Genomic DNA, 27,104 nt, shown 5'->3' with positions numbered 1-27,104 from the left:
AACCTCTTTGATTGTCTTTTGTACTTTTGAGCTTTTTGGTCGTTTGCGTCTTCAATTCGTCGAATCTGTCTTTTGTCTTCACCTTTTATTATTTAAACGAATATCACTTGTAAATAGAACAATTGCAACTAAAAGCTTGTCTTTCTTGAGGAATAATGCTATGAAATATATGTTCGTTTTTAGCATTATCACCTTTGCTTATCAAGTAATCACTTAATCGTTTATACCACATGCGATCCGATTGTTTCAACCCATATAAAGATCTTTGTAATTTAATCGAATACATTTCCTTGGGTTTTACATTTGATGCTTCTGATATCTTAAATCCTTCAGGTATCCTCACACACATACATACATACATACATACATATATATATATATATATATATATATATATATATATATATATATATATATATATATATATATATATATATATATATATATATATATATATATATATCACTATCAAGTTATCCATATAGATAAGCAGTAACAACATCCATGAGATGCATTTTTAAATTTTAGAAACTGTCAGGCTGATTAAGTATCTAAAAGTAATTGCATCCATAATAGGGGAATACGTTTCCTCATAATCAATTCCTGGTCTTTGAGAAAAACCTTGAGCTACAAGTCTAGCTTTATACCTTGTAACTTCATTTTTCTCATTTCTTTTTCAGACAAAAATCCATCTGTATCCTACAGGTTTCCCATCTTTAGGAGTGAGAACGATGGATCCGAAAACTTTTCTTTTATTAAGTGATTCTAATTCAGCTCGTATTGCTTCTTTCCATTAAGCCCAATCATGTCTATTTTGACATTCAACCATAGATGTTGGTTCTGGATTATCATCATTATTCATGATGTCATATGCAACATTAAATGAAAATTTCTCATCAAGATTTTTCATTTCATTTCGGTTCCATAATATTTTTGAATATGCATAATTGATTTCAATTTCTGTATTGACATCATCAATCTCCTCTGCAGTAGGAGTACTGATTTGTGGTTCTTCTTGAACACTTTCTTTTACCTCATTATCAGCTGATTTTTCTTTTCGAGGATTTTTATCTTTGGAACCAATTGATCTTCCACGTTTCAGATGTGGCAAAGACTCATGAGTGATATTATTGCCAGCTTTTAGAATTTCAATTCTAGCTGAAGCATTTATTGCTGATATATATGATTTAGCCACTCCTTTTTGTATCTGTAAATGCATCAGGTAATTTATTTGCAAGTTCTTGCATATGCATTATTTTTGACCTTTCTTTTCGCATTCTTTTGTGCGAAGATCAAGATACATTAATTGAGGTTCACACCATGAAACATCATTTTCTTTATTTTTTATTTCTCCCCCTAATCTAGGGAACAATGTTTCATTAAAGTGACAATCAGCAAAATGTGCTGTAAAAACATCACCCGTCATGGGTTCAATATATCTTATGATTGAAGGTGTTTCATATCCAACATATATTTCCATCCTTCTTTGAGGAACCATTTGTTGTGGTGATGCAATTAAAAATACACTGCACAATCAAATGTTCTAAGATGAAAAATATTTGGCTCTCGAACAAAATTAAGTTGGTAATGGAGAATATTTATGACTTGCACTTGGTTTAATGCGAATTAATGTCGCATCATGTAAATTTACATGTCTCCATATAAATATTGAGAGTTTTGTACTCATTTTCAATTGTCTAGTTATTAGCTGCAAGCGTTTATCTATTGATTCAGCTAAACCAATTTTGTGTATGCACATGAGTAACTGGATGTTCAACAACAATCCCTGTAGACATATAATAATCATTAAATGCTTGAGATGTTAACTCACCAGCATTATCAAGTCTCATCCTTTTAATGGTGTAATCACTATAATGTGTTCTCAATTTAATAATTTGTGCAAGAAACTTTGCAAATGCCATATTACGGTTTGATAACACACAAACATGAGACCATTCGCTAGGTGCGTATATTAGAACCATGAAATATCAAAATGGTCTACATGATGGATGAATTGGTCCATATATATAACCTTGAATTCTTTTAAGAAACATTGGTGATTCTTTCTCAATATTCTTTTCATTAATCACCATATGTGCTTTTCATTAATCACCATATGTGCTTTTTCATTAATCACCATATGTGCTTTTTCATTAATCACCATATGTGTTTTTTCATTAATCATCATATGTGCTTTTCATTAATCACCATATGTGCTTTTCATTAATCACCATATGTGCTTTTTTATTAATCACCATATGTGTTTTTTTCATTAATCACCATATGTGCTTTTAATCATATGTGCTGCGCTTTTCATCATATGCGCTTTTCATCATATGCGCTTTTAATCATATGCGCTGCACTTTTCATCATATGAGCTTTTCATCATATGCACTTTTCATCATATGCGCTTTTCATCATATGCGCTTTTAATCATATGCGTTGCGCTTTTTATCATATGCGCTTTTCATCATATGCACTTTTCATCATATGCGCTTTTCGGTGCTACATAGATATTTCTCATTTTCGGTTATCATTGACTGATAATCATATCCATTATGATATACGTAAGAGAAACTTAACAAATTTCTCTTTGATTTTGGGAGAAAACAAGGCTTTATTTATCAGAAAATTCGTACTATTTGGTAATATGAATTTTTGCCTTTCCCATTCATTTTATCAAGTTTCCAGGACCAGATATAGTATTCATAATTCCTTCAAATGATTTAAATCAATGAAATATTTCTTACATTTGATCATAGTGTGTATGTTACCACTATCTGCAATACATAGGTCTTTATCATTTAATTAATGTTGTATTTCAGCAAGATTCATACTAAAACTCCAAATAAGATAAGCAAATATTTCAGCAAGATAATCAAAATATGTTACATGTAAACCAGTTACAATCTAAAGTACATAAACGATAACACCTAATAAACACGTCATGGTCTAAAGCCATTTATTTAGGAGTGATATATAACAAGCTAGACATCTTAGAAAATTCAAACCATTCAAGTCTCAAGGTAGCTCAGGGTTTATTTAATCAAGATTTTTCAATAGATTCACTCTCGTTTTCTTTTCTTATGGGACTTATTTGTAGAGCTAAATAAGATATTCATGTATTCAAGAAATACTAGAATGATGATCCATGTTACCAGATCATTAATCAGAATCTCCGGAATTCTTATAAGAGCGTCTACTAACATCTTCAATTTTATTCTTTCATGGATCACCGTTATTTCTTGATAATTAATATCGTATCTATCTTTGAGTATTTTTCATAATACACTTGGATCTTCGATCATATAATATGTAGATTCTAAGGACTCGTCAATATGTTTGCTAATAAAAATATTTGCTATAGCTTTCTCTTGTTCGGAACAATTGTTATTTTCATTCAGGGTTTCTAAAATACCGATTGATTTGAGATGTTTTTCTACATTCATAACCCATGTTAAGTAGTTGTTCCCATTTGATTCTAAAGGAGTAAATTTAAGCCTTTTCAAATTTGACATTTTCTATTATCAAAAAGATGAACAACATAAATCATAATCATAATCAACTTCTATTCATAGACAAATAATAAAATGAAATTAGAATCATTTTATATTCATAAGTAGCAAACAACAGAATAATGGCATGATTATAAATGATAAAACCACAAGGGCATGATAGAATATAGGTTCACCCGGTGGTATATTAGCAACAATGATGATAGTTAGTATGACCAATACAATAGGAAAAATCATCCTTGTGTGAATCATCTTTACAAAAAAAAAACTTTTTGAGAGTGGTAATCTGAGAAAATAAAGATTGATTTGTGAAAATGTGAAAACGGAGATGTTTATTTTATATTTGAAAAATATAGTCGTTGTAACGTCGTCAGTTGACGTTAACAACCGTTATGTATATATGACCGTTGTAACGTCGTTAGTTGACGTTAACGACTGTTATGTACTCGTTGTATTAATAATAATTTTAATAAAAGAATTTTATTAGTATAAATACGATTACTATAAATACATTTAGTATAAATACGAAGATTAAGAGAATAAACATATTATGCATAAATAATAAATTTAAGAATAAACATTAGTATGCATGAAATAAATAATGATTAATTGCATATGTAATCATAAATGTTAGATAACATAAATATAAATGTTAGTGAAGTTAATAAGAGTTAGATTACAGAAATATAATTCAGGCGGTATAACCGGCCATATATAACTTAAATAACATAAATATAAATGTTAGTGAAGTTAATAGAAGTTAGATTACAGAAATATAATTCAGGCGGTATAACCGACCATATATAACTTAAATAACATAAATATAAATGTTAGTGAAGTTAATAAAAGTTAGATTACAGAAATATAATTCAGGCGGTATAACCGACCATATATAACTTAAATAACATAAATATAAATGTTAGTCAAGTTAATAAAAGTTAGATTACAGAAATATAATTCAGGCGGTATAACCGACCATATATAACTTAAATAACATAAATATAAATGTTAGTGAAGTTAATAAAAGTTAGATTACAGAAATATAATTTTACTTATGATGATAATAATCTTTACCTTACTAATAAATAATAGAAGATATCGTTAAAGAATTTCTTACCTTGAATAGTGACTTGTGCTTGCTTAGATAAATCTTGATTATACGGAGCACTTCGTGCTGATAACGTGTTGTAATTTAGTAGTTTATAACTACCTTTGACTTATTTACTAATTAGAGACATATATAAGTAAGAAAAGAGAGAGTTTATATATATATGAAATATATCAAAGTGTGTGTTATTTGCTAACTCAAGAGGGAGTATATATACTACATATTCTACTGTAGAAGTATTAAAAATTTGTCAGCCAATATTGACTTATACAACATCTATAGACTTTTGTGTCCAATTGAATTATTGACACATATATAAAGAACAATTGTTTAACTAAGAATTGTGATTTGATGACTAGTCATGTTACGTATAGTATTAGCACTGATAATCTTTTACACTTAGTTCTTTTTGAATAACAATAACATAAAAAGTCTATAAAAGGAGGATTGATATGATTTAAAGTAGACACAATGTTCTGAAATTACGGGACTGAATTTCATGTGGTTTGTGTGTTAGTCACTTAGTCTTCCCTACCATCTTGTCTTGACTTATTCAAAAAGAAACCGTCCAAGAATATATTGCAATAACAATATCATACTTGGTACAATTTATGGAATAGGTAAAAACTAGTTTTCGAACCCTCCCTTCGCGTCGGGGTTCGGTTTTCAATATATTTTATTGCGTTTAATTTGTAAAATTATTTCGTGACTAACGATGATGTCGTTGAAGCGCAACTCGAGTCGAACTAAAAGGTATAACCCGTGAAAGATTTAAATGTTATTTTAAATTAACAATATATGTGCATCTCCGCCTTTCGCTATGAAATTATCGACTTTTAAAAATTTAACGCAAAATCAACGTGTATGAAAATTACCTCAAATATTTAGTGCTTTTTAAAAAGCGTTCGTTTTGCGTATAGTTAGTGACATTGTGTTCCTAAAATTATTTCGATTTTAACGATGGTGTCGGAAAAATTGAACTCGTTGCGAGCGAGAAGATATGACCCTTTGAATATTTGGGTGGAGTTTATTTAAGATTTTTTTTTATGAAAATGGTTATTTAACACTTTACCTCCTGTTTGGGGGGTCGATTGGAATTTGTGGAAAAAGTGTGGGGGGCTTTGTTGCTGTAATGAAGTTTAGCCTAAAAAAGAAAAAGGAAAAAAAAGTGAAAGGACGAAAATGCTCCTAGTTAATATTCATGTTTTTTGTCTATTAGACAATATAGTAATAATAACTACATCCGGATTACCTTAATGTGAAATATGCCTTCTAACCTTTTATATTTTTTTAAATATATAATATGAAATTTTCTAACTACTAGTGATGAATCTAGAATGAAAGCTCAAATGGGTTGTGAATTCTTTTTCAAAGTTACTTATATTTAATTGATACATTAGAGACTATTTACCTCAAGAAAACTATAAATCCCACAAATATATGGGGTCTTATACTTAAATGTAATGGCTTCATGTATAATTTGAAGAGAACTTTAAAATTAAACTAGTAGTGTTACGAGACCCCGCTGATCTCTTACTAGATTTTCCCTTGCTAATGACAACTTTTAGACCATTTGTAGTGGTAGAGGGCGTAGGTTGGTGGTGTGAGTTGTTTTCCGTACTTTTTTGATGACTATGATGTCAGGATTTTTGTGTGGAGTATTGGTGGTGTGGATTTTTGGTGTAAGTTAGGAGTATTGTGATGATGTGTTAAAGTATAACTGGGTAAATATAACAAAAAGATAAATATAATATTTTTAAATTAATATAAATTAATTGCTTTTGATGTTGGATTCCAACCAAGACCCCTAACGCCCCAAAGCAATGACCCACTACGGATAATTACTCGTTGCTTTTTGCCACATAATAAACCAACGAACGTTGCTAAGGTCCGATACAAGTGGTCTGATGATTGTTGTTAAGGTGCTTAAAAGTCTTGTTTAGTTCCATAACCGTCACTTTAAATTAAATAAATAACCGTTACGTACAATACTTTTATGCACCTTAAAGACAATTTTAGAAGTTGTCGTTAGAAAAATTCATTGATTTAGAGATCATATATGGTTGTAGGAAATTGATGTTATACCAGATCGTCATACCTTTGGTAAACAACTAATTAAATTACACTAGTAAAGTAAATCGAATGGTCCCAATGGCTAATCAACCCATCCTTTTATGTTGCGTCTCTCCCCATCCTGTAGTTGTTGGTTAAGTCCCCTTTATTAGACACGGATGGCCTAAAGTCCCATTTCATTTCTTATGTGGTTTCGATTAAACGGGGTGATTGTTTGATAACTTTGTAGTCGTCTCGTTCGACACTGTTATCTTCCCTCCCTCGGCTTGTCTTTTCAAGTTCTTTTCCAACATATTTAATAAATCGTTTCTTTTGGTATATTCGTTTTAGATTTAAAATTTATCTGTATTGTAATCGCGATCTCAATTGTATAGATGCATACAGCATACGGCTCCATGTAATCATGTAATCCATTTATAAATAATACGTAGTAATAATTATCTTGTTTTTAAAAAAAAAAAAAAAAAAAACAAAATTACAGTACTAGTGTTAACAATCACAGAATTACCCTCAAATTTCCTTCTCTCTTTGATATACATTTTGAATTTGAATTTGAATTTTGATCCTTAAAAAGAAACATGTTAGAAAAGACGATGAGGACATTAGTATATTTAAGGAACCTCCAATCAAACTAATATTTAAAAAAAAAAAAAAAAAAAAAAAAAGAGAAGTTAAACTTGGTTTTCACTTCAAAGATGGTAGGGTTCCAAACTTGAATATATAAAAAAGTACTCCGTGGATATATACTTCCGACAAACTCAACATCTCACGTTTGGGTGTTTGCAAGATACGATACCAATAATAGGGTTAAAATGTCATCGTACCTTTTAAGCCAATCCAATAATACTAATCAAGTGTTACTTCAATATTATACAATGTTTAAGATCTTGTTGCGTTGTCAAATACACAGTGAAATTCTTATTCATAATTATTGAATGCTAAACATTATCAATGAAAGGACCCGTCCTAATCCATCTGGACGAAGTCATCAAATTTGGTCCCATTGCGATGATCGGCTCCAAGTAATGTCCTTATATTGAGCAAATGCACAGCGGAAGACTTAATTCGTACCTGAGAATAAACATGCTTTAAAGTGTCAACCAAAAGGTTGGTGAGTTCATAGGTTTATCATAACAATCATTTCAATATGTTAATAGACCACAAGGTTTCATAATCATAAACATAATACACTCGCAAGTGTATGTAAAGCATTCTAAGTGGTTGAGCACTTGGTAACCATACTTAACATTTAATCAACGTCACATATTCCCTTTATTATGAAATCTCACTACACCGTACCAAGTGTAGTCACCAAAACGAAGTACTGTGCAACCGTTGAATACTGGTCGTCCAGCCCGGTTGGGGTTGTCAGGCCCGATAGATCTATCAACAGGATTCGCGTTTACAATACCCATGTAAATAGTAGTTACCAAGCTACAGTGAAATATGCCAGTGGTACAACTCAACGTAGAATATATTTTTAAGTACTTGTGTCTATTTTGTAAACATTTATAAAATCAACGCATGTATTCTCAGCCCAAAAATATATATTGCAAAAGCAATTAAAAAGGGAGCAAATGAAACTCACTTTTGCCTTGAAGGTATTTAATTCGACTTGGTCTCCGATAGATATCACGAACCTAACCATATATACAATATATCAACATATTTTCTTTTTAAGTAATCGTTACATATATATATATATATATATATATATATATATATATATATATATATATATATATATATATATATATATACTTTTAATACTTTTAATATTTTCTTAGTCCGTAGTTAGCAGTCCGATGTTAGTGGTCCACAATTAGTTGCTTAAATAAAATAAATAAAGACCCCATCGTATTCGTATTGATCAGAATTAATCTCGACCCATGGTACCATGTTGTCAAATGACGTGTTGCGTACATAAAGTACCGTGTTGTCAAATGACGTGTTGCGTACAATCATGAGGTCTTATGATTAATCTTCTCGTGTTGTTTACAGGTGGTCCTGAAATATATAAAATCAAATCATAAGTAATTATATATAAAATATCATATTAATTAGAAAAGATATGATTAATTTACTTTTTCTCCAAATATTTTCGTAGCTAAACTAGCTTCGGATACCCAATCTTGTTTTAGTCGTAGTTTCTTCATTACAACTCCGTTTTTGTTGGTTCAACTTGCCACTTCCTTGAATCGAGTCAAATTTTAAGAATATGAACTGAAAATACCTTAGTTTGTATTCGAAATCATAGGTTATAGGTCAAACTTTGGTGAAACTTATGAAAGTGATCATTTTCCATCATAAAAACAACATTTAATGATCATTTTTCTAAAAATACTTACACTTTGAGTTAAACCATGAAATTTTTATGTGTTAACATATTCATAAGAAATATCATTTTTTCCAGAACATGAACTTCCAATTTAAAGTTCAAGGTGGTTTTTAATTATCCAACCCAAAACAGCCCCCGGTTGAACTCCGACGACGTAGATTCAGTTTTTAAGATGTTCTTTGTAAAACCAAGTTATATCTTGTTAGGTTAGCATATCATTATGATATATTACAGGTCTTGAAGTGTTTTTAAAAGTCAAGTTAGAATGATCTATTTAGTTTGCGAACAAGTTTGAAATCATTCAAACTATGTTCTTGTTGTTAAAATTTTATACCACAAAATAAGATAGCTATATGAATATGAATTGAATAAGATTATGAACAAGGTTACTACCTCAAGTTACTTGGACAAAGTTACTGCAAAAGATAAGAAATAATCTTGGGATCAAAGAGTGGTGGAGTTAGATCAAAAGGTTGGAAGTAAACTTCTTCAAATGGGTGGTTATTTTGATATGTTCTTGAAAGAGTTTTCTTATGGTGTTTAAGGCTTGTAATTGAAGCTAAATGATGGGGAAAATGCTTGGAGATGATCAAGTATGAAGTTAGGAGTATTTTGAGAGAGAAATGAGGGTGTAGGTATGAGAAAATGGAGTGAAGAAATGGTGTTCATTTATAAAAACGTTTTTAGTTTTTAAAGAAAGAAAAGGATTCCTAATTTTGTTTTCTTACTAATAATTCATACTACTTGACAAATTCTAGTTACCTCATATCTAGGGCAGTAATAATGTTGATTAGGATGTTGATTTGATGTGTATATATCAATAGTAAATACATATAGAAGCTGGGTATGATACGGGTACATATACCCAAGATATACATATAGAAATCTTGAGGAAACGTAACGAGAATTCAAATATAGCTATCTTTTGTAAATATACTTATATTGTTTTATGTATTTAAGTCTTTAAAAAGTGATTAAATATATTATATATACGATACATGTATAAGCATTATAGATTATAAGTATATATATCAAAGAATGATACGTATAGTTATCGTTTTGAAAACTTAAGTTAGTAGTTTCAAAATATACTTATAACTCATTGTCATTAGTACACAATGAGATGTTAAACCATCCTTAGATCATGTTAAGTATATATAAATACATATATACACACAAACGTATAATTATCGTATGTTATATAGTTCGTGATATCATCGGTCATATTGGACGGTCAAACGTTGTGTAAAACTCTTTTCAAAAACACAAGTCTCAACAATTTGGATTGCTTATCATGTTGGTATGGTTTAATTTATGTAAATATTAATCTCATAAGTATAATTTGGTCGGAAAATTCCGGGTCATTACAGTACCTACCCGTTAAAGAAATTTTGTTCCCGAAATTTGATAGAGGTTGTTATGGAGAACAATAAGAAGGTTTTCATGACAAATATAAGGTGATAATGGAGTTTTATCATCATTGAGTAATGTAGATAAAACGATTCGATTATGCGAAGAATATAAATGAGACTATCGTAAAAGAGTGAGATGAGTAAAATATATTCGTCTTAACCGATGACGTAGTTATGATTGATTTCTGGGATTTAAGGGATTTAAAGAGAATCTTACGTAATAAGATTTGATTCTTTGGTGATTAAGGAAATCAGGATCTTCTTTGATTATATGCAATAATCTGTTTCGAATGCTCTGTCGGATATTTCACTATAAATTCACCCCTTCGTTTCCTTATTTTCCATGACTCACACCTTCTATTCTTTCTTCCTTGATTCTTACTTTAAAACATTCATCAATATGCTCCATCCAGTCCTGATTCTTGATATACTTCTAACTTTTATATCTGTCATTCTTCTTTTTCATCTACCACCAGAAGAATCTATTTACTTCTACTATAATCTTGTGTTTATAGTGTTTCTAATTCTCCCGTGTCTCTATATTGCTATCTGCATCGATATACACGGTTTGTAATTTCGGGGTTATTATCGAAGTTTATATTCTTCATTATTTTTCGGAGCTTCATGTTTTCGTTTTCTCTTCTCGACTTCGAGTCAAGCGAGTAATGGTCCGGAATTCGTAGATATGAAATTCAGAATGAACATAGCTAATACTCTAAGAAGAAAAATGGTAATAGAACGATTTTGATTTGTTAAATTACCAGAATACCCTGGAGAAGACCGAGTCATCCAGAAAATATTCTCTTGATATGTTTAGAGATTAGATAGAATGTAAGAGTCGTGTAAATGGCACATGATGACGGTACTGTGAATCATCATGCTTCATTAGCAACTCAGCATGACTTACTGTAATATAATGACGTTGATCAAGTGTCAATATATTATACTAATCTATGCTTCAGTTCCCAACACTACTTCAAAACATTCATATTTTAAACTCGAAGGTTTCAGAATTTAGAAACTAACACAGTTTCTTTTATGTTGCAGATATTACGGAGAGATAAATGATCTCAGATAAGAATAGTTGTGAAAATATCGCCAGAAATATGGAGGATATTTATAATAGAACATACGAGAATATCTTAGAATTTCTAATATTAATGGATGATGAAGAAGATTTGTCTGTGAAGGTTTAGAATGAGAAATAAGATGTTTGCTAACGATTTCAGCAGGCACAGAATCATTTGGATTCTTTGAAGGAAAACTTATTCTTTGTGATTTATCCACGAATTTCTTCATAGTTTCACATAATTCGCTTTTCGGTACTAAATTTTCTATCGAGCGTTCCTAACACTCCTTTCTTTATCATCAAACTTTTGGCCATTAAGATCATCTACAACATGCTGCTTCGTCAGCATTTTCAAAGTTAATTGATCTGGGTCATCGGTTATCAAACCGAGGTAGTTTCAGGAGAATTGTGTTTTTAGAATGATTAATCGCTGATGGTAATATTGTGGAATATAAAAGGTTCCCCAGTAACAATAACGAGTACGCATATATATCGCGGTTATAATAAAGTTGTTTCGGATGAAAAGTCGAAGTTGACTTGCTGGAGCTGTGACAAAATTAGCTACTTTGGAAAGGGATTGCAAAACGATCTTCGGTAATAACAATGTCAAAGGAACTAGAACAGATACGTGTCAAACGTTTACTCAGTTTCCGAGGGTTTTTCAGGTGCATAACTATATGCATCAATCTTTTCTTCCGTAGATGAAGTGCGGTTGGTTTATCCTCTCGATTGAGGTGTTTTTAAGAATCGTGATAGATTTGAACGCTGATTGTAATCGTCGAGATACAATGAGGTTTAAGATGAAATCAAGTGGCAATCTTGAAGAAATGTTTAGTTTCATATGTTATAATCAATATTTTAATTCATTTTAATTGTCCAATGTCATTAGTCCACAGTCGATAGTCCACAGTAACAGTCCAATAATTCATATATAGTTTAATATATAATATACGAATTAATTAATACGTGTCGTGATCCGTATACGTCTCAGACTCGATCACAACTCAAACTATATATATTATTGTAGAATCAACCTCAACCCTGTATAGAGAACTCGATCATTACTGCATATAGAGTGTCTATGGTGATTCTAAATAATATATATAGATGCGTCGATATGATATGTCAAAACATTGTATACGTGTCCCGATATTTAAAGTGCGTAAAATAATTACAGAAATTAAATGACGATAAATAAAAGTGCGATAATTAAATTGTGATAAATAAACTGCGATAAATAAAATGTAATCAGTTAGGTAGGAACAGTTAGCTGGAACAGTTAGCGTGGATTCTTTACAAAATTTTTCATAGTTAATTTGTTTGTTTCTAACAGATTTTATTTTGTCATATGTTTTCTTCATATGCCACTTGTTGGATTCTGGGAAGTCAAAATCCAAATATGAAATTGAATGAAAATGGTTATTCTACGGTGAACGGATACGTATATCGGTGGTTGTAAGTAGGATAGTAAATGATTGTTGAATCAGCTTCGATGAATGTACAATGTAACTTATTAAGATGAAATCTAGTTATTCCTCGGGTATTACCTACCCGTTAAAAAAAAATTCACCATTAATATTTTGTACAAAAGAACTTTTAATTACAATCTTTATGAAAACATATATACATATATATTTTCTTCAGATGAAATCATGAATTTAATGAGTTAATATGATATTAATCTCATTTGCTTTTCGGTTTGAGCTAGAATAAGAAATCTCTAAAACTTTTTGAAACCACATATTCTTCGCAGAATATCAATGAAGTTATGGATCAATACTTCATCGTTCATTATTGTTGGTACTCCTTGGTATCTATGGTGCGTATGATGTTGATGTTTGTGGGACAGATTATGATGTCGAGACGTGTGATGCGGATGTTGTTTGTTAGTGGTGATGATGGTATTGTTGATGTTATTGATGGTGGTGCTGATTATGCTGCTGGTGCTGCTGCTGGTGTTTGCAACCTTCGCACCATGTTCTCCAAAGCCGTCACGCGAGCGCGAAGTTCGTTAACTTCTGCTAGTACACCGGGATGATTTGGCGGTTGGAGCGAGCGAATGAACAAGATTTGTAATATGGGATAGTATATAATCGTGACGAGATACTCTAGAAATGAGAGAGAAAATGGTGTTTCGAATAGGTTCGCCGATAAGTGCTTCAGGTTCATCGCCAAGAGGGCAATTTGGTGGATGGAATGGATCACCTTCTTCTTGTCTCCAGTGATTTAGTATATTACGAACCCATCCCCAATTCATCCAGAATAGATGATGGGAAATTGGTTGATCCATTCTGGTCACGCTGCTTTCGGAGCCCGAATGGAAATCCATATCGGTATAACTGTCGGAATATGAAGAATTCGAACTAGATGCGGAATCCATCTTGTATAATGGGGAAAATGAATTTTTGGTATGGAATTGATTATAGGAGTTAGATTTGGTACTCTTCAATACATAATTTACATATGTATATATAATACCAAAATCCCGTAAATTACGGAGAATCTTTGAAAAGATATCAGTCAAAGTTCGCAATAACAGATATACTAAGATAAGAATTCGTCTATACACTATCAATGCAGTAAATGCAGTAAAACGTGTCTAGACTTATGAATGATAAGCAGGTAATTTCCTAAAGATGATAAGCAGATGATTTTTAACTAGAAACGATAAGCAAAACTTTTGACATGTAGACACGGTCGAAGTCCAGACTCATTAATGCATCCTAACAACTACTAGTTAGACACACTAATGCAAGACCTGGTTCGCTACGACCACTGCTCTGATACCAACTGAAAGTTGGGGACGCATCCCACTCAGTGCCTTCTCAGCTAACCGCCTGTGACCACTGAGCGTACCTCAGATACTGATTTTACGGTCCGCCTCTCGGCAGTACAGCCAACCCTAATAGGGACCGCGAGGAGTAAGAGCCAATGCTTCGTCACAGGTAACACTGTGAGAACCCCCTCTACGATTAACCCACTAATAAACGGCATTAAACCAGCTCTGATACCAACTGAAAGGACCCGTCCTAATCCATCTGGACGAAGTCATCAAATTTGGTCCCATTGCGATGATCGGCTCCAAGTAATGTCCTTATATTGAGCAAATGCACAGCGGAAGACTTAATTCGTACCTGAGAATAAACATGCTTTAAAGTGTCAACCAAAAGGTTGGTGAGTTCATAGGTTTATCATAACAATCATTTCAATATGTTAATAGACCACAAGGTTTCATAATCATAAACATAATACACTCGCAAGTGTATGTAAAGCATTCTAAGTGGTTGAGCACTTGGTAACCATACTTAACATTTAATCAACGTCACATATTCCCTTTATTATGAAATCTCACTACACCGTACCAAGTGTAGTCACCAAAACGAAGTACTGTGCAACCGTTGAATACTGGTCGTCCAGCCCGGTTGGGGTTGTCAGGCCCGATAGATCTATCAACAGGATTCGCGTTTACAATACCCATGTAAATAGTAGTTACCAAGCTACAGGGAAATATGCCAGTGGTACAACTCAACGTAGAATATATTTTTAAGTACTTGTGTCTATTTTGTGTCTATTTTGTAAACATTTATATACTTTTTATTTGAATGTTCAGAAAATCATAGCATATATATATATATATATATATATATATATATATATATATATATATATATATATATATATATATATATATATATATATACTTTTAATATTTTCTTAGTCCGTAGTTAGCAGTCCGATGTTAGTGGTCCACAATTAGTTGCTTAAATAAAATAAATAAAGACCCCATCGTATTCGTATTGATCAGAATTAATCTCGACCCATGGTACCATGTTGTCAAATGACGTGTTGCGTACATAAAGTACCGTGTTGTCAAATGACGTGTTGCGTACAATCATGAGGTCTTATGATTAATCTTCTCGTGTTGTTTACAGGTGGTCCTGAAATATATAAAATCAAATCATAAGTAATTATATATAAAATATCATATTAATTAGAAAAGATATGATTAATTTACTTTTTCTCCAAATATTTTCGTAGCTAAACTAGCTTCGGATACCCAATCTTGTTTTACTCGTAGTTTCTTCATTACAACTCCGTTTTTGTTGGTTCAACTTGCCACTTCTTTGAATCGAGTTAAATTTTAAGAATATGAACTGAAAATACCTTAGTTTGTATTCGAAATCATAGGTTATAGGTCAAACTTTGGTGAAACTTATGAAAGTGATCATTTTCCATCATAAAAACAACATTTAATGATCATTTTTCTAAAAATACTTACACTTTGAGTTAAACCATGAAATTTTTATGTGTTAACATATTCATAAGAAATATCATTTTTTTCCAGAACATGAACTTCCAATTTAAAGTTCAAGATGGTTTTTAATTATCCAACCCAAAACAGCCCCCGGTTGCACTCCGACGACGTAGATTCAGTTTTTAAGATGTTCTTTGTAAAACCAAGTTATATCTTGTTAGGTTAGCATATTATTATGATATATTACAGGTCTTGAAGTGTTTTTAAAAGTCAAGTTAGAATGATCTATTTAGTTTGCGAACAAGTTTGAAATCATTCAAACTATGTTCTTGTTGTTAAAATTTTATACCACAAAATAAGATAGCTATATGAATATGAATTGAATAAGATTATGAACAAGGTTACTACCTCAAGTTACTTGGACAAAGTTACTGCAAAAGATAAGAAATAATCTTGGGATCAAAGAGTGGTGGAGTTAGATCAAAAGGTTGGAAGTAAACTTCTTCAAATGGGTGGTTATTTTGATATGTTCTTGAAAGAGTTTTCTTATGGTGTTTAAGGCTTGTAATTGAAGCTAAATGATGGGGAAAATGCTTGGAGATGATCAAGTATGAAGTTAGGAGTATTTTGAGAGAGAAATGAGGGTGTAGGTATGAGAAAATGGAGTGAAGAAATGGTGTTCATTTATAAAAACGTTTTTAGTTTTTAAAGAAAGAAAAGGATTCCTAATTTTGTTTTCTTACTAATAATTCATACTACTTGACAAATTCTAGTTACCTCATATCTAGGGCAGTAATAATGTTGATTAGGATGTTGATTTGATGTGTATATATCAATAGTAAATACATATAGAAGCTGGGTATGATACGGGTACATATACCCAAGATATACATATAGAAATCTTGAGAAAACGTAACGAGAATTCAAATATAGCTATCTTTTGTAAATATACTTATATTGTTTTATGTATTTAAGTCTTTAAAAAGTGATTAAATATATTATATATACGATACATGTATAAGCATTATAGATTATAAGTATATATATCAAAGAATGATACGTATAGTTATCGTTTTGAAAACTTAAGTTAGTAGTTTCAAAATATACTTATAATTCATTGTCATTAGTACACAATGAGATGTTAAACCATCCTTAGATCATGTTAAGTATATATAAATACATATATACACACAAACGTATAATTATCGTATGTTATATAGTTCGTGATATCATCGGTCATATTGGACGGTCAAACGTTGTGTAAAACTCTTTTCAAAAACACAAGTCTCAACAATTTGGATTGCTTATCATGTTGGTATGGTTTAATTTATGTAAATATTAATCTCATAAGTATAATTTGGTCGGAAAATTCCGGGTCATTACAATCAATCCACTAAACATGCGCGAAGTCAGAAATTCATATCACCGATGGCAAAAAAATAATAATTTATGGTTCAAGTTTTAATTCTCAAAGTGTGAGATAGTTTGTACTATATTTGGTTGTAATTAAACAAGATCACGTAATTATTTTGTGTAATGTTTGTCTTTACCAACAATACTATCATGTTGTGCATTCCATTGTCAGTTAGCTTTAAGTTATCTTACACGTTAGAGTAAATAATTTAGAGCTTTTATCATATATATATATATATATATATATATATATATATATATATATATATATATATATATATATATATATATATATATATATATATATATATATATATATATATATATATATATATATCCCTTCTAATCATTAAAATCACATATATACCCACATAAATAAATTATTATCATATATATCCATTCACAACATTTAAAATTAACATATTAACCCACTTAAAAAAATAATATCTTAAATACCCATTTTAAACAATAAAACCCATCATAAATATCCATTAATTTTATTTTCATTAAATCATTAAAACTAAAACCTATCATATATTTCTCTATATTTCGGGAAATCAAGCAAACAATTGAATTTAGTTTTCTGACTTTTAAAAAAAGGCATTTCTTTAAATGAAAATTAATTTCTTATTAAAATTCGTCATGTTAAATGAAGATAGCAAATTTACTGACATGATGGAGGTCTAAATTCTGAATCGAAGTTAACTTCCGATGAAGATCAAATTTAGTTTAGCTCTTTATTGAACTCCATATGTTACAATTGGTTCGATGTCGTATTCATATTCTCCATCAATTTTTACACAATCCTAGTTGTTAAATGACTCGAAAATTAACTTAGAATAATGAGTGTCTGATGGGCAGTCATAGAAGAGACTGTGAACATTTGTGGAACGATGGGAGGATTAATGGGTCAGTTCATGATATAGAAAGATCATGGAAGGAGATCTAATTATATCGTGGTTAGAAAAGAAGATGTTTAAGCCATTTAACATAGAAGATGTTTAAGCCATTTAACATTCTATCCTTTTTGTAATTATTCGTGTTGGGTTTGTTATCTTGGAAACCCTTAAATGTTTCGTGTTTGTATTGAGAGAATACTTCTCTCATTTTGATTTTTGTGATTAATGGAATTTTTCTTGCTTTTCAAAAAAAAAAAAAAAAAAAAAAAAATTTGTATCTTTTTTTTTTTTTTTTTCGTTTCATCCATTTAATTCAGTGATACAATAAATAAATCGTAAATGACTTTTGTATCTCACATGCTTCTCGTACGATCAAACTTACTTAAACATTTTTAACGAGATGATAATATTAGATTGATATTGATATTTTAATGATTTAATGATTTAATGAAATGAATAGGTATATATGGTAAATTTAAGTGTTTAAAATGAGTAATTTATGATAATATTTTTTTAGTGGGTAAATATGTTATTTTATAAAATAAGAATGAGTGTATATGATATTATTATTATTGTTATGTGGATGTGGATGTGGATATATATGTGATTTTAAAGCTTATGAAAGATATATATAATAAGGCCACTTGCAATGGCTTGTGAAACACCACCGCCACCAGCCGCCAGGTGGTAACCACCACCACCAACGAATCGTGAAAGAAGCCGCCAGTAACCCTTGCAACGGGGGTAACGGCTTGATAGTGGGCCTCGCAGTTTTTTTCCCCAACGCTTATAAACAAATCATACATGAATCTCCTGTGTACAAATGAAGTTGAAGAAGATGCCATTATCAAAAGCAGAACTTGAAGAAAACAAAATTGATTTTGATGATTCTATTCGATTTTGATTCGATTCTCGATTTTGTCTTGTTTAAACAACATGCTGTATTGGTTTCTTGAGAGCATGCTTTTCTTTAATTTTGAGGATTTGAGGACACTTGCAATTACCAGCTGAATGAAATAAGTTTTATGGTTTGGTTGAGAGGAGCGTCTGAGAGAGATTGGGTTTATCCCCTCGTTCTGAAAAATGACTTATTAAAGGTTTTTATTTTATTTAATAAAATGTTATTTGTATTTATTTATTGTATTTAAATAATAATTTTAAATTGGTTAAAGTTTGAAATGGAGTGTATGGTTGTGAGTGTTTAGTGAAAGGAATGTTCCAGTGAAAATATTAGTGAAAGAGCTGAACGATTATAAGTGGCCTAAAAGCTCTAAAGAATGAAGAATATACACCCATATAATCCAATGAATAACTACGCCCACAAGTCACCCTCATAGTGAAATATGCACCAAATAGGGAAACACGGCTTAAAAAAACAATGTTTAGGTGATTAGAATATGTTTTATTGAGTTGTAATCCTTTACATTCATTAATTTGCTTAAAATTTAAGAGACCAATGAGAGCGCAACATGTGGCGCGAAAATCACATGTGAATGAAAAAAAAATTAAAAAAATTTTATTATTTTTTTATTTTGAATTTTTTTTCAAATTTTTTTTTTACAATCACATGTGATTGTACAATTCAATCACATGTGATGGTAAATAAAAAAAATTGAAAAGAAAAAATTTGAAAAAAAAATGAATTTTTTTTCAATCACATGTGATTTTCGGGCCACATGTCGCTCTCTCATTGATCCTTTAAATTTTAACTTAATTTATAGATTCAAATGAATATTTCTCTGTATTATCCTTTTCTAAATAACTAAATAAATTAACTTAAATCTGTTATAATTCAGTAGGCTTATAACTAATTTTGACCTAAGCCTATACAATCCTTAAATATGAGAGAGTAGTAATGGAAGAGAGAGATAGTATATTTCTTATATGTAAGAAAAATGGTGTGTATATGTGTGTTCATTATCCACATATATATAGTACAAATTTTACTATCCATATTTGACTAATTACCATCCATATTTTACTACTAAATTTACAACACTCCCTCTTGGATGGTAATTTTTTTTTTTAAAGAGCAATTAATACTGTCTCGTTAAAAACCTTGCTAAAGAAAACCCAGTGGGATAAAACTTTAGCTAAGGGAAAAATAGTGCAGCATAGAGTTGACTCCCCCTCAAGTAGACAACGCTGAGTCGTCACATCTTTTGAACTTGCCTCATGCCAATATTGTGAATGTATGTTTTGAAAAACAGCGATTGACAGTGCTTTGGTATAAAGATCAACAGAGTTGTTGATTGAACGTATCTCATTTTAATCTGGTTGTCTTTTACGAGATCTTGAGTATATGAGAAGAATCTGAGGTTTTCATCTGAAACTGTATCATCTAAATCTTTTATGTACAAGTTTGGTCCACGTGATTTGTCTACAGTCTCCTTCATGGTTTGTTCAAACTGTTGTTTCAATTCCTATTCCCTTTCAGTCTTTTTCTGAGCCTTACTAATATGCCATTCTTTTCCACCAAACTTATGACCGTTGAGACCGTTTATAACTTTAGCGCCTCGTCAGCATTTATGTTTTGTTCTGTCATTTTTTGATACTCTTCTTTCATTTGTACTATGTAAGCTGTATTATCTTCATAGATAGTTAGGCTTTTATAGCGTTCTAGTCCACAAGAATCAATAATGATTTGTATCATTGATCTTAACTAAAATCATTCTCGAGTAGCTTCATGTAATGCAATCACTTCGGCATGATTTGATGAGGTTGCAACAAGTGTTTGTTTTGAGAACGTCATGATATTGCGGTGTCTCCATTTAGGAATACATATCCAGTTTTGAGATTTAGCTTTATGTAGATCAGATAAATAATCTGCATCTGTATAACCAAATAAATCTTGTTTCGAGTTGTTAGAATAAAATAATTATAAATCAGTAGTTCCCCGAAGGTATCAAACTATTTGTTTGATCCCATTCCAATGTCTTTTGGTATGGGCTGAGCTGAACCTTGTCAACAAATTAACTGCAAAATAAACGTCAATTCTTGTACAATTTGTAAGATACATAAGAGCTTCAATTGCATTAGGATATGGTATTTCTGGTCCCAGAATATCTTCATGATCTTCACAGAAATTAAATGGCTCAGTGTCAACATTAAGTGATCTAACAATCATAAGAGTAGTTAATGGTTTTGCCTTGTCCATATTGAAAATGTTTTAAAATCTTTTCTGTATAAGCTGTTTGATGTACAAGTAAATCATTAAGCATATGCTCAATTTATAAACCAAGGCAATACTTGGTTTTTTCGAGATCCTTCATTTCAAATTCTTTCTTTAGAAGTTGAATGACTTCATGAATCTCTTTATTTGTACCTATGATGTTAAGATCATCAATATAAACAGCTATAATCACATATCCGGATGTTGTTTTCTTAATGAAAACACATGGGAAAACAAGATTATTTGTATACCCTTTGCTTATCAAGTAATCACTTAATCGGGTATACCACATGCGACCCGATTATTTCAACCCATAAAAATCTTTGTGATTTAATGGAATACATTTTCTTGTGTTTTGCATCAGATGCTTCTGATACCTTAAACCCTTCATGTATATTCATGTATATATCATTATCAAGTGATCCATACAGATAAGTAGTAACAACATCCATGAGATGCATTTAAGTAACTATTAGGTTGATTAAGTATCTAATAAGTAATTGTATCCATTACAGGAAGATAAGTTTTCCTTATAACCCATTTTCGGTCTTTGTGGGAAATCTTGAGTTACAAGTCTAGTTTTGCCTTGTAACTTTATTTGCACATTTCTTTTTCGGATAAAAATTCATTTGTATCCCTTACGTTTCACATCTTTAAAAGTGATAACGATTGATCCGAAATTTTTTTATTGAGCGATTCTAGTTCAGCTCGTAATGCTCCTTTCCATTGAGCTCAATCATATCTATTTTGATATTTAATTACAGATTTTGGTTCTAGATCATCATCTTTAATCATGATGTCATTGTAATATTATATGAAAATATCTCATCAAGATTTTTCATTTCATTTTGGGTTCCATAATATTGCATAAGTTATCGCAATTTATGTATTTACATTTATCAATATCCTCTGCAGAAGGAATATTGATTTGTGGTTCTTCTTGAACACTTTCTTTTACCTCATTATCAGCTGATTTTCTTTTTCGAGGATTTTTATCTTTGGAACCAATTGGTCTCCCACGTTTCTGGCGTGGCAAAGACTCATGAGTGACATTATTGCCAGCTTTTAGAATTTCAATTATAGCTGAAGCATTTAACGCTAGTTTATATGATTTAGTCACTCCTTTTTGTATCTGTAAATACATCGGGTAATTTATTTGCAAGTTCTTGCATATGTATTATTTTTGGACTTTCTTTTCGCATTCTTTTGTGCGATGATCAAGATACATTAATTTATGTTCACATCATGCAACATCTTTTTCTTTATTACCCTTTTTTTTCCCACCCTAATATAGGGAACAATTTTTCATTATAATGACAATCAGCAAAATGTACTGTAAAAACATCACCTGTCATGGGTTCAATATATCTTATAATTGAATATGTTTTATGTTCAACATATATGCTCATCCTCCTTTGAGGACCCATTTTAGTGTGTTGTGGTGGTGCGATAGGAACATAAATCGCACAACCAAATGTTCTAAGATGGAAAATATTTGGCTCTCGACCAAAATTAAGTTGGTAATGGAGAATATTTATGACTTGCACTTGGTTTATTGCGAATTAATGTCGCATCATGTAAATTTACATGTCCCCATATAAATATTGAGAGTTTTGTACTCATTTCTAATTGTCTAGTTATAAGCGTTTATCTATTGATTCAGCTAAACCAATTTTGTGTATGCACATGAGCAACTGGATGTTCAACAACAATCCTTGTAGACATATAATAATCATTAAATGCTTGAGATATTAACTCATCAGCATTATCAAGTCTCATCCTTTTAATGGTGTAATCAGAATAATGTGTTCTCAATTTAATAATTTGTGCAAGAAACTTTGCAAATGCCATATTATGGCTTGATAACACACAAACATGAGACCATCCGCTAGATGCGTCTATTAGAACCATGAAATATAAAAATGGTCCACATGATGGATGAATTGGTCCATATAAATAACCTTGAATTCTTTCAAGAAACATTGGTGATTTTTTCTCAATATTCATTTCATTAATTACCATATGTGCTTTTCATTAATCACCATATGTGTTTTTCATTAATCACCATATGTGTTTTTTCATTAATCACCATATGTGTTTTTCATTAATCACCATATGTGTTTTTTTCATTAATCACCATATGTGCTTTTCATTAATCACCATATGTGTTTATCATTAATCACCATATGTGCTTTTTCATTAATCACCATATGTGCTTTTCATTAATATATCCTTTTTCGTTCATTTTATCAAGTTTGCAATACCTGATATAGTATTTATAATTCTTTCAGTTGATTTCAAATTAATGACATATTTCTTAGATTTTGTACTTTAGCAGTATTCAAATTAAAATTTCAACAAAATAATCAAAAAAATCTATTACCTGCAAACAAGTTACAATTCGCAGTACATAAAAGATAACACCTAATAAACATATGTGTTATGGTTTAAAATTATTTATTTAGGGGTGACACATAACAAGCTAGGCATCTTAGAAAATTCAGGTCATTTAAGTCTGAAGGTAGCTTAGGGTTTACTTAATTAAGATTTTTCAACAGATTCACTCACGTTTTCTTTTCAAACCAAACCCCCATAAGTTTGTAACGTCACATGGTGTAAACTAAGGAGAGGGCAAACGTACTTCTATAGATTGATTTTATCGGACTAAAACAAATAAAATTAAAATTATTACATCGAGTATGTTGGCGTGAAAAACGAACTAAAAATAGTGAATATACGAAGTACCAATTTGACAACAAGAAAAAGTTTCCACGTATACGGAGGATCGTTGCTCTTTTTTTTTTAACTAAGTAGTACGTACGTTTTTTATATTACGGAGTAATAATTTAATTAAATATATGCAAGGAGACATGCAGAATGAAAAAAGGAAAAAAAAAATAGTTGATCCACATCTTGTGTCACCTGTTTTGTAAAACATTATTAAATATAAATGAAGTTACAAACAGGATAATCATTTCCATATTGATAAAAACATTTAATATAGAAAATAAAGGTTGTTACATCTTTATTTTTAAGACTAATAAAAGTATATATCTATATCACATCGATTCTTCTTTTAAGAGCTTTATTTATTCCATACCAAGCCTAGTGAAGAAGACAGCGATATTGACTACGGAGTACTTTTTATTTGAATGTTCAGAAAATCATAGCATATATATATATATATATATATATATATATATATATATATATATATATATATATATATATATATATATATATATATATATATATATATATATGATGATTTTACTTTATATATTTATATAAATAAATATAAATAAGTTTCTTTTAAAATCCATGTTAAGCTTTCAAAGATATACATTAACATTTTTTAACTCAAATATAAAAAAAATATATCTAAAATCTAAATTGTAAACTATAAATTTTGTTACGCTTATGTCAAGTCTTTGATTATTACTGTGTAAGCTCTATTATTGCCATTAAAGAATTCTCAAATTCTTCAATTTGACGCATGTTAGCATGGGAAGGTGCACATTAGCAACTAACCAAATGAATCCAAATAATCAGTCCTTTTTAAAAGGGACCCATTCCCGTGTAAATCGGGGTCATGTTCGCCATCCTCCCTATCTCCTTATGTAACACATTTTTTTTTTATAATGTACTACCCATAAAGCATAATGTACATTATCTTAAACTCATGTGCTTTTTTTTTTTGTTATTGTACCATTGCAAAATCCAGCAATTGGTCAATATTTTTATGAAGCATAATATACACTCTCATGATAAGTTCTTTTATATGGTGCTTTTTGTTATAATGACTTGTTAATAGTATATATATATATATATATATATATATATATATATATATATATATATATATATATGATTATAATATCCCACCATATGATTGTTTCCTTTCTATTTCCTATCCCAATCGACCACCATTATTTCCAACGAACCTCATAATTGAAATTTGTGCTATTAATTTATTTACTATTTAACTTTTAAGATTATAAATTTAAGAATAAACATTAGTATGCATGAAATAAATAATGATTAATTGCATAAGTAATCATAAATGTTAGATAACATATAAAGACCCCATCGTATTCGTATTGATCGGAATTAATCTCGACCCATGGTACCGTGTTGTCAAATGACGTGTTGCGTACATAAAGTACCGTGTTGTCAAATGACGTGTTGCGTACAATCATGAGGTCTTATTAACATAAATATAAATGTTAGTGAAGTTAATAAGAGTTAAATTACAGAAAATATAATTCAGGCGGTATAACCGGCCATATATAACTTAAATAACATAAATATAAATGTTAGTGAAGTTAATAAAAGTTAGTAAACATAAATGATAGTTAGGCGACAGTGTCGACCATATATAATTTAGGTGGCAGAGCCAACCATATAATAAGAACAATACAAATGCACTAAGAACTTAATAAAAATTAGTAGTTCAAAATGTTAGTAGTCCAAAATTTGATATGTCCGAGTATGAAAAACCTTAATAATTTCATACCTTGATTAGTGACTCGTGATCGTTTGAGATATCCTTTGATTACACTAAGCTCTTCGTGCTGATAACGTGTTATAATTCAGTAGGCTTATAACTAATTTTGACCTAAGCCTATACAATCATGAAATATGAGAGAGTAGTAATGGAAGAGAGAGATAGTATATTTCTTATATGTAAGAAAAATGGTGTGTATATGTGTGTTCATTATCCACATATATATATTACAAATTTTACTATCCATATTTGACTAATTACCATCCATATTTTACTACTAAATTTACAACAAAATCTTAATTCTTAAATCTCCATTATAGAACGAAATAAAATGATTAACAAGCATAATACGACTAACAAGAAATTGAAAATAAGATAGAATCAAATGTGAAAATGAGGATACACATAGTTGTTATTACTTAAATCAGTGTCATGAGTGAGCATTGGGGGAAGTCCCTTCGAAAACAATCTCGCCCTCCACTCGACCTCACGCCTTCGCCCTTTAATTTATTTATTCATTATTATTATTTTTTTCATATGACAACAGTGTAAGGATGATATTAATAGTTTTATTATTTGTACTTTTAGATCTATTACTTGTAAATTAGTTTCTTTTATTAATATATTGGCTCTCATTTTTTTCCCCGAAGAATTGTGTCATTGATGGTAGTGAATTTATCATCATTCTATCTTAGAAAAAAGTGCTGATGTAACACACTAATGTGATAGTTTATCCTTAAAGGAAATAATGTTATTATTAGGAGTGGTCTTATATCTATAGCATTGAAGGAATTAAGTGTATATTACTCCGTTTGTGTGATATTAATAGTTATGTTTTGATTTTGTAAGTTTTTTTCTTTTAAACTTTCACGTTAAATATTTCGTTTGTATTAAATATAATTTGATAAAAGTTATACTAATATTTTTGAATACATTTTTACCGGTAAAACGTTTATCAAGTATTATATAACACAAAATTAATTATTTAAGTCAAATTTGAAAAGAAAAAATATCTAAAATCAAAACAGGACTATTAATATAAAACGTATGAAGTATTATCTATCAATATATATTACTTAATAGGATAGTCAGCTAATTATGCAATTAAAAGACCTAATCAAATCAACTGACAAAGATTGCGAGTTTATAACTTTTCACATATCATAATTTTGATCTCTTCCAAACAATTAGTCCGAATTTTCATTCTTTTATTAGAGTATACGGGGCGACTCTTTGTTTTATCGACGTTTCTTATCAACAACATCAGTCTCCTTAGTTTTTCACACACAGCAGATATTTGGATAACGTCAGCAATCGTAAGATGTTTTTATTTAATTCCTTTG

Source organism: Rutidosis leptorrhynchoides, chromosome 6 (genome assembly GCF_046630445.1).
Source record: "Rutidosis leptorrhynchoides isolate AG116_Rl617_1_P2 chromosome 6, CSIRO_AGI_Rlap_v1, whole genome shotgun sequence".
Classification (NCBI taxonomy): Eukaryota; Viridiplantae; Streptophyta; class Magnoliopsida; order Asterales; family Asteraceae; genus Rutidosis; species Rutidosis leptorrhynchoides.
The sequence above is the reverse complement of the archived record's forward strand: the minus strand, read 5'-3'. Positions refer to the sequence as shown.